Consider the following 12,236-nt stretch of genomic DNA (forward strand, 5'->3'; position numbering starts at 1 on the left):
AAATAAATGTTTATTTTAACCTGAAAAAAAATTGTTTAATATAAAAATAAATGTTTGTTTTAAAAATATTTGTTTCACAAAAAGTTTTATCCTAAAAATATTGTTGGAAAATTATCAAAAAATTTTAACCTTACCTGAAAAAGAATTAGTATATATATATTTTTTTTAAATAATATGATTATTTTCAATGAATATTTTGGAAATTACCTTTATTTTTTCTGAAATTAATTGTTTTGTTATTTTATTTAATTAATTAATTGTCACACTATATTTTGGAATTATACAATTATTTGCACTACTTGTATTTGAATCTTTGTTAAATTATTCACTTTATTTCACTTTGTGATATTTCTGTTTTTGTTTTTAGTACTTACATGTAAATCCTGAACATCTTGTGGGAACACCACAAGACTGCGGAACAACGTACTTTCGGATGTCAATCCTCTTTCAGTGACGTCTCGAAAAGCTTCGGTGCGCGTGTCCAGTACTTTTGTCTCGATGTCCTATTATCACCTTTTAATTTATCCAACCGCTGGCGGGTTCAGCGAGACTGGTTGGTCGGGATCCTTGAAGTGTCTTCCTTCCTTCCCAGTGTGGCGGCAAATTCCTGTTCGGTCCACAAGCGAGCTCCTAACTGTTGTGGCTACTGAGGGGCTCTTCCACACGGCTGCAGAGGTCCTGCGGTCCAGAGAGGCTTCGTGCGTTCGGATATTTTTTCGGATAGTGTGGGTGGTAACTCTATCGTTCACCCTATCACTTCACTTGTCTCACTTCCTTGGCACTACTTTCACTTGGCAAGGTCCCTATTCGGGCGCCAGTTAATCTTAAACACTAAACTTTACTTAAAAAAAACAATTTCTTCTTTTCGAGCACACGATGTGCATCTATTCACTATTCAAATTTAACTCTAACCTTACATTCATTGTCCCTGCTTATATATATCAATGATTTGTGTTTACAACATCTTGAATGTGGGAATGTTTATTCATGGCATCAGCGCGATGCTGATATCGATTCTTGTGAACGGTTGATTGTTTATTCTTGGTCTCCGGGTGGTCCGATAAGTTGTGATTGTTGATGATGATGCAGCTGGATGGTGATTCGGATGTTTATATTCCGCTTATCGGCTATGCGGTCTCGATTTGTGCTAACTGTGCTAACTTATGTCAACATGTGTTTTTTTTTTGTTTAAGCACGTAAATATTTGCTCATATTTTTTTTGGATTGTGGCACTCTACATAATTTGTATGCAGATAGACTATCCACAGTTTGTGGGGGAATGGAATACTCATACAACTCAAATGGATAATGATTATCTGCTATCACAAAGCTGAGAAATTTTTTGACGTTTTGTTTTACTATTGATTCATTCAAAAAAAAAGCTTTATTTTTAAATGTTTTCTTATCCTGAGACTGGCTCACCATATTGCACTGCTACTAAAACCGTAGGCTAACTTCAAGGATATTTTTTATTCATTTTCGGCGAATAATCAATAGAGTGCCGTTTTATGAAACATCAGAATAATAGCAAAAACAATATAACGATCATAAGGTGTTGGACAGGTTATTCCAGACGACATTGGAATATATTCCATCTGATCATCTTTAGAAAGGTTAATGACCTTCAAAGGATAAATTTATCTTGGGCACATTGAATTGATGTTCATGACTTCCAGTCGGACGTTTATTCGCTCTGATAATAATTGTGTGGTCCTCACAAAGCATATATTCCAATGCCGTCAGTTCACTGAAATTATTCGCATACCGTTTGATGATAAGGTAGGATGTTGATAATCATTTGCTGCGATACCTATTGTTCCAACAGTATTCATTCGACAATATGAAGACTGAATACCTGAAATTAACCAGATTCTACCATGCAAATCTGCGGTCAAAGCAGTATGTACACTTGAGAGATGCAACAAGTTTGAAGGGATATAAAAAAACATTAGTCGTTCGACAAATCTACTGCCACATATGTCGGAAGTCCACGATACATGAATATCATACGTCCATACTATTTCATTACATTTATTCGCAACGAAGAACGTAACCACACAGAATTGAATTAATCAAATATGTGATCCGTTTTATCTACAAAATAATAAAGGGTCTGAAATTCAATCGAATTCGAAAGGTGTTTCGTGAAGTCACTGAATTACTGTTGGAAAAATTATTTGGAGAGAAATGTGAATGTCCAGAATTATTGGAATCTAAAAACGATTTTGGGCAGGATGAGATTCGCCCAAATCTGCTGGTAATAAAATTAATCAATTGCATCCATTACCCGTCTGCTGTTTATCGGGCGGGAGACGACAGCAAAATAAAATCGACACGAGACTGAGTCAGCCACTCACTGCGGACAGTGCAATAGAGAAATAAAAATCCCTCGATGAGTGTCGTAAGATTTCAGTTGATCGTCTCTTGTTACACTTTCCGATCAAGAACTCATCATCCGCTCTATGGAATGGGATTAATCGTTTGTGGCTTGCACTCACGATAAAACCTGAGTAGTAGAAGTAATGCTTCGAGAGTGCAAGCAGTTGGGATTCCGCTCTCATATTGCTTTTTTGAGATCTTAGTAGCTCACCGTTCCAAGTATTCTCTCTGTGTACATATGAAGAATAAAAGAGCCTCGCCTGCTGGGGGTGATTTAAAAACATCCGACTAGAGGGATATACTTATTCATTGATCGTTGAATGTGATTTTTTACCATCCCTGCTCGTGATCAGTCTGTCTCTTTCACGCTTCAAGGAAATAATTCCCCTTCTGCTTTCTTCCGTACTGTTTTCATATACCGCTCCCCTAACCAACTTAGTGACGAAACGGCCTCACCTAGTACCATAGACCCGTCTTGGGTGAACCAAGGGGAAGTATTGAAATATGCAGAAAATTTTAACAAGACATTTTTTTGCAAGACATTTTATGAGAAAATAATGTTGACGTCGGACTACATCTTTCATTTCTATACTGGGATGTAAGTTCAAAGCTTCGAGAACGATAGTGTTACATTGTAGAAACAGGATTTTGAGCAATAATACCTGCCGGTTGAAAGAAATGGTAGGATAACCGCTTCATTCGAAAGAAAAATTGTCTACGTGTTATATGTGTGTTACTCATTGATCCAAAAACTTATTTCCATAGCTCAATCATTGCTTTGAAAGCAACCCAGCAAACATTAAATCGTATAATTTTGCACGTGCCAAGTCTTACAAGAAATCCGAATAAATCAGAATCGCATATAATATCAATCAAAGTATGTATCGTGTATATTTGAAATTGCATAAAATGTAAAAACTCGATTTTATATACCATCATCAAATTAAGTCGCAATTCGGTATAAGAAACATTAATTTTACTATGTATATTGTCGTAAAATATATTTAATCCGCATCATATGCGTATATTACGCTGATGCAATTTATGTGTCGTATAAGCGTATAATTTAAATCAATTCAGTACTGTAGTAAATCATGTTGCATGCTGAAGAAAATCATGAAACAGTAATCATATTAGATCCTAATAAAGAACATATTACATCATATTGAAATGTCAATGAAATGCTGATACACTCGAAAGTTTTAACCGCTGTTGAATTAAATTTCAGATAGCCGCGCGAGATAGTTGGTGGATGTTAATCCAGACGACCGGAGTTCGAACCCACATCAGAGCAGTTTTCACCAAACATCAATCTGTGTCATTTTAAACATTCATATTCCACTTCCAACATAAGTCAATCAATCAATTATTATTTCTACAAACATGAATACTCACATATAAAAATGGCGATTCGTGAGGTTATAATAAACATTTCACGAAAATATTTTGCGCCATTTTTTTTCTATGTCTGTAATAAATCGTATATGCGTGTGGCAAAAGTCGTATTTGGTGCTTTGAAAATTCATGAATATATTCATATTAGATCGCAATTCAATTCCAACATAATCGCTATTATAGCCGGTCAAAGTTGCATATTCATCCAAACAAATTCGGTAAGCATTTGCCATGTATGTATATAGCCTCCACTTTTGCATGCATATGCCAGTTAGGCGCATTATATGCCAACCAAATTTTAGGGCACATGATGTTATGTATACACTTGTTATGCGATTTAATGTTTGCTGGGAAGCTATTGAAATCACAAAAATATGTATATAAGCAGGTGCCAGCTCGGAAATCCACTCAATTATAATTGTTTCTTATAAACGAATGACAACAACTTGTTTGATTGAAATTGTCCGATTTGAATTTTCTTGGTGATAGTGCGTAAAAAGAATAAGAAGAATGAAAACTATCTGTCATTCAGCTGGCTCCTCTCTCTCAGGTATTTATCAAAAAATTCGTTATATTTAACAATCATTTCTACACTGAGAGGAAAATTTAGTAAATATGACGAATTTTTTGGTTGGATCATGTTATCGCTGCTCAAGATTGATATGGAGAAGCTAACTTCGTTCATCAAGAAAGCGCTGATGAATGGAGTCACCACCAAGAGCATGTTTGTGCAAACGAAGGGCACTGGAGCGTCGTATTCGTTCAAGCAGGGCCATAATGGAGTCCACCGATAAGAAAAGTACCGCTAAGAAGGCGACCAAGAAAGCGCCAGCATCGAAAAAGGTCACCGTTTCCGAGAATAAGGGCAGGGCATAGAAGACATCTGCAGGTGTGGCTGCCCGAAAGCAAAAGTCAAACAAATCCTCGAAAATCGCTGCATACAAGCCGAAAACGCCGGAGCCATAGAAGTAGCTTCGTAAAAAACTACCGTCGCCACACATAACACACAACACGAGAGTGTTTTCAGCAAATCAAATCCTGTTTAGAAATAAACTCTTTCGAATACTGCGGTCAAATACATTCTTTTTGTAATTTCTTCGATCAAGTGCGATCAACGTAAGATTACATCTTTCGAAAACTTGAATCTTGAGAAAGACAATTCATTCCTGCTTGACACTCGCACAAACGATGTTCACTCAACAATTTCACAAACGGGAAGTGGGTATTGTGAAGGAGGACAGAGTGAGCGCAATATTTATGTATACTGATTGGAAGCGACAGATATGTTGTCTTTTGGAAATGGTATACAAATTATATCACACACAAAGCGGAGAAACACTCTTGACCCTTTTAGTTTTGTGGACAAGACTGATTGGTTTACCTTCACTATCGGTCAATTCGATTGGACCTTCAGTGATACAACGGACTTGATTAGCGACCTGCATGTCAAATTTTAAGTTTGCATATGAATGGTCCACCAACGATAGGCAATTAAGAACGCCTATTAAGAACGCAGACACAGCATCATTTTGAGTCAACCTATTTTTATTTTCATCGGACAGAAACCGAATTCCCTCAAAATGCACCTGGGAGAAATTAATGTTGACTCTTTTCATTGGGATTAGCACTTATTTTATATATTCCACACACGCTGCATATTCAAATTGTATCGGAGAATATACAATCTTCGCCCACATTGCAAAAATCGATTCACTGAGCTTGCAGCAATAAATCAAACTGGAACCAGTGAAAGAATGAAATAATGAAAGAATTCGCGAAAATTGAATGAACGATCGGAAAAAGTCACAAATGAACCTAAAACACTCATAAATTCACACGAGATATCCACCGGCAAGCAAATCATGAAAATCAGTTTGCTTATTATTTCGGATATTTTTATAGAAATCATCGAAATAATTCTTTTAGACAACTATAACGGAATTATCAAAAGTAAAAAAAATACTTTTCGAATGAGCCGATGCTGCTGGAAGTGGGCTGACCTGGTACATACTTTATTTCCTGATCATGTAAGTGTTCAATTTCACACACAAACACTTTTCTTATAAACGAATGACAACAACTTGTTCGATTGAAATTGTCCGATTTGAATTTTCTTGGTGATAGTGCGTAAAAAGAATAAGAAGAAAGCAAACTAACTGTCATTCAGCTGGCTCCTCTCTCTCAGGTATTTATCAAAAAATTCGTTATATTTAACAATCATTTCTACACTGAGAGGAAAATTTAGTAAATATGACGAATTTTTTGGTACATGTTACCAATTCTCTAGTCATTTTCTACCCTACCAATCATTGGTACATGTTACGAAAGAAAAATGGTAGGAAAAAATGACAAACAAACTGCGATTTGTTGGTCCAACATTGGTGCAATATCAGTGAAAATGTTGCTTCTCATTTGTGATGATTACCTATCAGGGATTATGAAAATATTTTTTAATAATTATTTTTAATTCAAAAAATATATTTGATTACATTTAACTCCACATACTTAGAATACATTATACTAATAACATATAACTTATTCTATAAACAGTATCAATTATTCTACAATATAAAAATTATCATTGTGAATAATAATAACAGTACTTAATAACATCAATTATTCTATGAGCAGCGTACAAGGGGAAAATTACTACTCGAAAAAGTTTCCGTTCCTCTTCCTGCTGCATCGCTCTGGTTTGCATTATTTAGGGACGGGGATAGCTGATTAACAGAGTGTCGGTAGCACAGCACGTTTCATCCGTATTTTGTTCTCTCGTGTCCCCATGAACAAAGGAAAAACATATGTTAATAATATTAAATATGTATACATGTAATGAAACATAACATCAACAAAATGCTCACCTCCGAATATCTTCGTCTCCAAAAGAGAAATGGCAATTGCAAACTGCGCGCTTCACAGATGTTAGGTATGACAAAAAAAAACAAGGTTACTAATGGTATGAAGTAACATATACGAATACTTGGTAAGAACGTTCATTGCGTCTGACACCACTTTTACGCGAATTTGGTAATATTTACAAAATTATGTATATTTTACCAATGTTTTGGCTACTAAAGATTTGGTAGCTGCTTTTACTAAACTATTTCTCCAGTGTAAAGCAAAAACGCAAGCGGAAAACTTTTCGTCTCAATCTAGCTCATACGGAGTCAATTAAATTTATTTTTCAGGTGCATTTTACATGAAAAAAACTTGCAGCCTTTTTTCCCATGCACTGTTAAATGTTTCTCCTTCAAAGGAACAAACGATTCTGTGACTCTGACTTAGTTCATTTGGTCGACGTAACGAGAAGCAAAAGTTGAATCGAAATTAAGTTCAGAACTCCTCAATAACAGTGAAATTGCAGTTTCTGCTAAATGTCAGCCCTTATGATTTTGAACGCTAGCATTGATTTATGGAAAAAAAAACTAGTTCGTTCAATTAATCTGCTTATTTTTATTTTTATTAACAACACTTTTCCTATGTAGTGGACTATTAGAAAAAGACGGGTGGGTAATGTCGGGGACATAACCGGAGTGACGTAGGACTATACAAAGGGGACAGCTTTTGTTAAATATATATTTTAAATATATTGTTTTATTTTCTTCTCCTACGTGAATACCTATCTATCTACCTGAAAAATGGATTAGTTTACTGTTTACTCTTTATGAATATGTTGATGGTTCTGAAAAGAACCTTTGGTGTTGTGTTTTTGTTATCACTCGATATTCCCATCTTGTTCGGTTAAACCTTCCTGTTTAGCTATTGCGTTTGCCACTCACCACAGCTTTCACAGTTGGAAAATTTCTTCCCATCCAGCTTGTGACATATTGTTCAGTAAATTACATTTAATGCGACTTTGCCGCTCACTGAAACTAATTGTTGCCTTGCCGAACCGAAGCTGCTCTGTTCTTGATGCGTGTTTTCTGATTGTCGTGAGCAGCTTTGCAAGCCAACTCGAGCACTCCGACGGCCGAAACTCTATAATCGCTGTTAGGTATACTGGTGCTCCGGCACCAATCCGTTCGGCCTAGTTACCCTTGCGGAGCAATCAGTGAATGCGGCCAACAGGGAACTGGAGATCTGCACGGTTCGAGTGAGACTTTGCCTTTCCCTTAACTTGTCCTCCTTTGTTACGTCCACGATGCCGATGCCGTACAACCACACGGGTTTACGGTTTGAAAGAAAATAAGATATTTTTTTGGGGTCCGCGTGTTTTATACTCTAGCGCAATTTAAGAATTGGTGAAAATCAATAAGCTCAGAACAACTGCCAAATTCACATACTCATCATATCCTGGCAAACAAATTATGAAAAAATCAATTTGTGTTTTATTATTATTTTGGATAATGTTTTAGAAAGCATTGAACTGTATTTCCTAAACTCTTTTTTGGAAGGTTTAATGGCCCTGAAAAGCGCCTTGTTTTATGGAATGGTTCCAATTTAGAAAACTTAGTACTCGTGGTTTTGAAAAAAACCATTTCGAACGCCCTCGATGCCGCCTTGTTCTGGATTTGCCACCAAAGCAGTTTGTATAAAGAACAAACTTTTTTCTTCTGCTACCTCTTCTGCTATGCCGTTTTGCGATTGCGTTTGCCACTCGCCACTCGCTGCAACTGCCTGTTGTCTTGATGTCCACCGAACCGAATGTGTTCTGTTCCGAATGCGGGTTTTCTTATCGTCGCGAGCAGCTTTACCAGCCAACTCGATCACTTCGGCGGCCGAAACTATATAACGCCGGCTAGGTGGACTGGTGCACTGGTACTAACGCGCTCGGCCTAGCTACCCTTGCGAGGAACTCCAGATCAACACGGTTCGAGCGGGATTTTGCCTTTCCCTTCACTTTTCCTCCTTTACCATGTCCAGACATGGCTGCTTGGGTTGGTTTGTTGATGTGTTGTGATGCGAATCGATGTGGTGTACGGTTTGAATGAGAATGATCGTTACGGAAGGAAGGAAGGAAGGTATTGTATTATAGAGACTTTAAACTTTTGCAGTTCATTCGTCTCTAGCCTTGAGAAAGGCCCTTTGAAAACTCTACTCTACTCTACTCCAGCGCTACCACCTCCGCCCTCTTGCCTTGAGAAAGGCACTCGATCCCTCGCCGTCCAGCTCGTCCAGCAACGATGTTGTCCAGTCGGTGTCCACACAAAGAATGATCGTTACGGCAGCGGAGCGGGGATTTTTAAGCTGACTGGCTGGCTCGAGAATTACGCATGTGTGAGACTGCGACCAATGTTTCGTTCATTTTTTCTTTTTCCTTTCCAATCGTGCTTCATTCTATTTCGCTGTTGCCCGTTTTGGTCGGTACGATATGAGGAGCACAAAATGGACCAATCAAAAATGGGCACATAGTGCATTTTGACAATGCTTGATATTTGACAATTATTCAATTATTTATCTCAAGAAAAATGAAATGTTATTCGTTATGATAGATGCGTAGATATATTTCCTATCAATTGATGCAAAAACCTTTGCGATCTATTGAGAAATGCTCGAGTTATAAGCGTTCCAAATCTTGCATTTTTTCCTACTTGTTCAGTGCCTAGATTTCCATTTCACCCCCTATATCTTCCGGTTAGACGTAGTCCTACGTCAAAAAAAGTACCATACATAAACAAAACCTGTGACGTCACAGATTTAAAAATCTTCCCACCTTTGATTTTCCATCTCGATCACGCAGCACCAGAGATGCCAGGTTTGAAGACATGTCTTCATTTTGAAGACATTTGACTTACTGGGGAGACATTTGATTTTGTGAAGACATTTTGAAGACATTATGAAATATGTTAAGACATTTCAGTATGATAGTGTATCTGGGTTCTTGAGAGATCGTATTTCCATGAACTTCCAACTAAGTATCGGAGACTTTTAAACCAGGGTCATTCATTTCCTTTTTTTTAAACTTTTCCAAGCAAAAAAAATCCACAAACGTATAGAATGAATTCAACAACAAAGCGACTTTACTTCAAATTCTGAAGAACTTCCAGCGGTTTGAATATATATTGTCATTAGAAGACATTAGTTCATTTGTGCTCGAGAATTTGAATGATTGCGACATCTTCTTCTTCTTCAATGGCACTAACGTTCCTAGAGGAACTTCGCCGTCTCAACGTAGTATTACTTGCGTCATTTTTATTAGTATTTAGTTGAGATTTCTATGCCAAATAACACGCCTTGAATGCATTCTGATTGGCAAGCTCTAGAATACGCGTGATCACAGTGCAAGTCGGAGGAAATTTCTTTGACAAAAAATTCCTCGACCAGAACGGGAATCGAACCCGAACACCCGGCATGTTAGTAATGACGCTAACCAGTCGGCCAAGGGAGCACCCATGATTGCGACATGATATTTTTATTATTTTGGGCCTATACTATACAATAGATTAACCTAGATCCTCCAAACAACCATTTCACAAGTCGAAGGTTCTCCTGTTACATACCGCTTCAATGATATAGTTTGAGTACAACCAAAACTTCAAAGCTGAAATAAACAAATTAAGTTATCACAGTTCCGTTTGTGTGGAAGAACTGGGGCTATATTCACTCAGTCAGCGGTTTATCAAGCCAATTATCATTTCTAAACTAATTAAATATAGTTCGCAGCTGCACAATATATTCTTTTTTCACATTTATTGAAATAAACTTCAAAACCTCGAGATAAGATTGATGAAATGCGCTATACAGGAAAACCTGTTTTTGTGCGGTTGCTTTTTGTGCGATTTCTCATTTGTGTGACTGTTTAGGTGCGATATCATTATTTGTGTGATTCAAGATCCAATGTCATTATAAAATCGCACATAAAGAGTCGTACAAACGAGGAATCACGCGAAAAGGGACCGCACAAAAACAGGTTTGTCTGTGTAACAATACCAATTAGAATAAATATTCAAAAAACCATCAAACTTTGTTCAATAGTAAGTTGTAATTTTTTGTTTCTTCCGTTACGATTGTGGAGACATTTGAAGGCATTTTTTCGTACAACGTGACATTTGAAAAAATCACCTGGCATCCCTGCGCAGCACGAGTTCACTTCTAGAGATGTCTAAATTTTTCGTTTATTCGATTACCGATTAATCATGGGGCCATTTTAAAATATTCGATTCATTCGAAAATGAAATAAAATTGTCTTTCAGTATTCGATTAATCGAGCGAATATTTATTTCTTGTAACCAAAATCATCAAACATTTATAATAAAAAAGATTATGATGTCACAATTTTAAAAGTTACATTAAATATAATTTTAAAATAAACATGGTGCAGTATAATGCTTTTTGAAAGAAATGGCATTTCAGTAAGTATTGATACATTTACCATTTTATCATTTTTTGCGGACGATTGAAAAAAGAGCACACTATGAAAATGATGCACAATATTTTTATTGCACCAACATACACTTTTTTTCTGTTCAAAATTACCTGTTCTGCGGATGTTGTTGAAATAGCAGACTTGTTTGAAAATTTCTGCTTGCCTATAACTACTAGTTCAAAAGAAGTATATATATAGAATCATTGATCACTAGAAAAATATACCATTCCTTAGCACTCTGAGTTTGAATATTACCGCGTTAGTACAGGAGCTTAGACCGCCTCCTTCAATTCCGCCTTTTACTCCTGCAGACGCTAAGGTCTTCTTCTCAGTCTCCTCCACCACCGGAGAATTATTTTTATGCTTCAATCGTAAATGGTTGAGCATATTCGATGAATTTCAACCAGTGTTGTAAACGGTCGACATTTCTCTCAACCATCGCATACTGCTCTTGCGCGAGAGTCACAGCTCAATATGTATTGCGAATGTGACCAAGAAAGCATTGCTCGGTTCCCACAGTCACCTCTGAAATTATCGTACAGCCGCAAACACGACAATCAGGCCAGGCGCAAATTGAGAAGCGTATAGCGCGAGTAATTTGGCGCGATATAGTGCCTGTTTTTGTGGCTAATGAAAACAGATAGAACAACGCAAATTGGCGAGGAGACCCGAGATGGCGCAGCGCTCGTGAGAGACGACTCGCGTGACGTTGTGGCTGCCCCACAGTTTTTCGTGCTTGTCGTGCCGGCTGTGATGGTTGTGGTGGTGAACAATCATATAGCGCCGTGAGTCTGGCACTGCATGGTTGTGCCGGTCGGGTAGTTGTGATAGTAAATAAATATATCGCGCAACTCTGTGTGAATTAGAAATTGTATGCGAGTGGCACGTAATCCTCAGCTAAATGCGACTCAATAAGCGCACCGCCACGCTACGTTTGTGGTACACATGAGTCGTGTTGGTCGTCTTGTGCTAGCTCACAAGCGCTATACGCTTCTCAATTTGTGCCTAGCCTCAATCGAACGTTTATATATTCTCTCTTTCTGTCGAACGTACCCAGAAGAGCGGTGAAAATATGCTGTTTCCATTCTACCATTCTTGCTCATAACCATCCTTTAATTCTGGCTACTTTGACTGTAGTTTTAACGTCATTTGACAT

This window comes from Toxorhynchites rutilus, chromosome 2 (assembly GCF_029784135.1).
Source record: "Toxorhynchites rutilus septentrionalis strain SRP chromosome 2, ASM2978413v1, whole genome shotgun sequence".
NCBI lineage: Eukaryota > Metazoa > Arthropoda > Insecta > Diptera > Culicidae > Toxorhynchites > Toxorhynchites rutilus.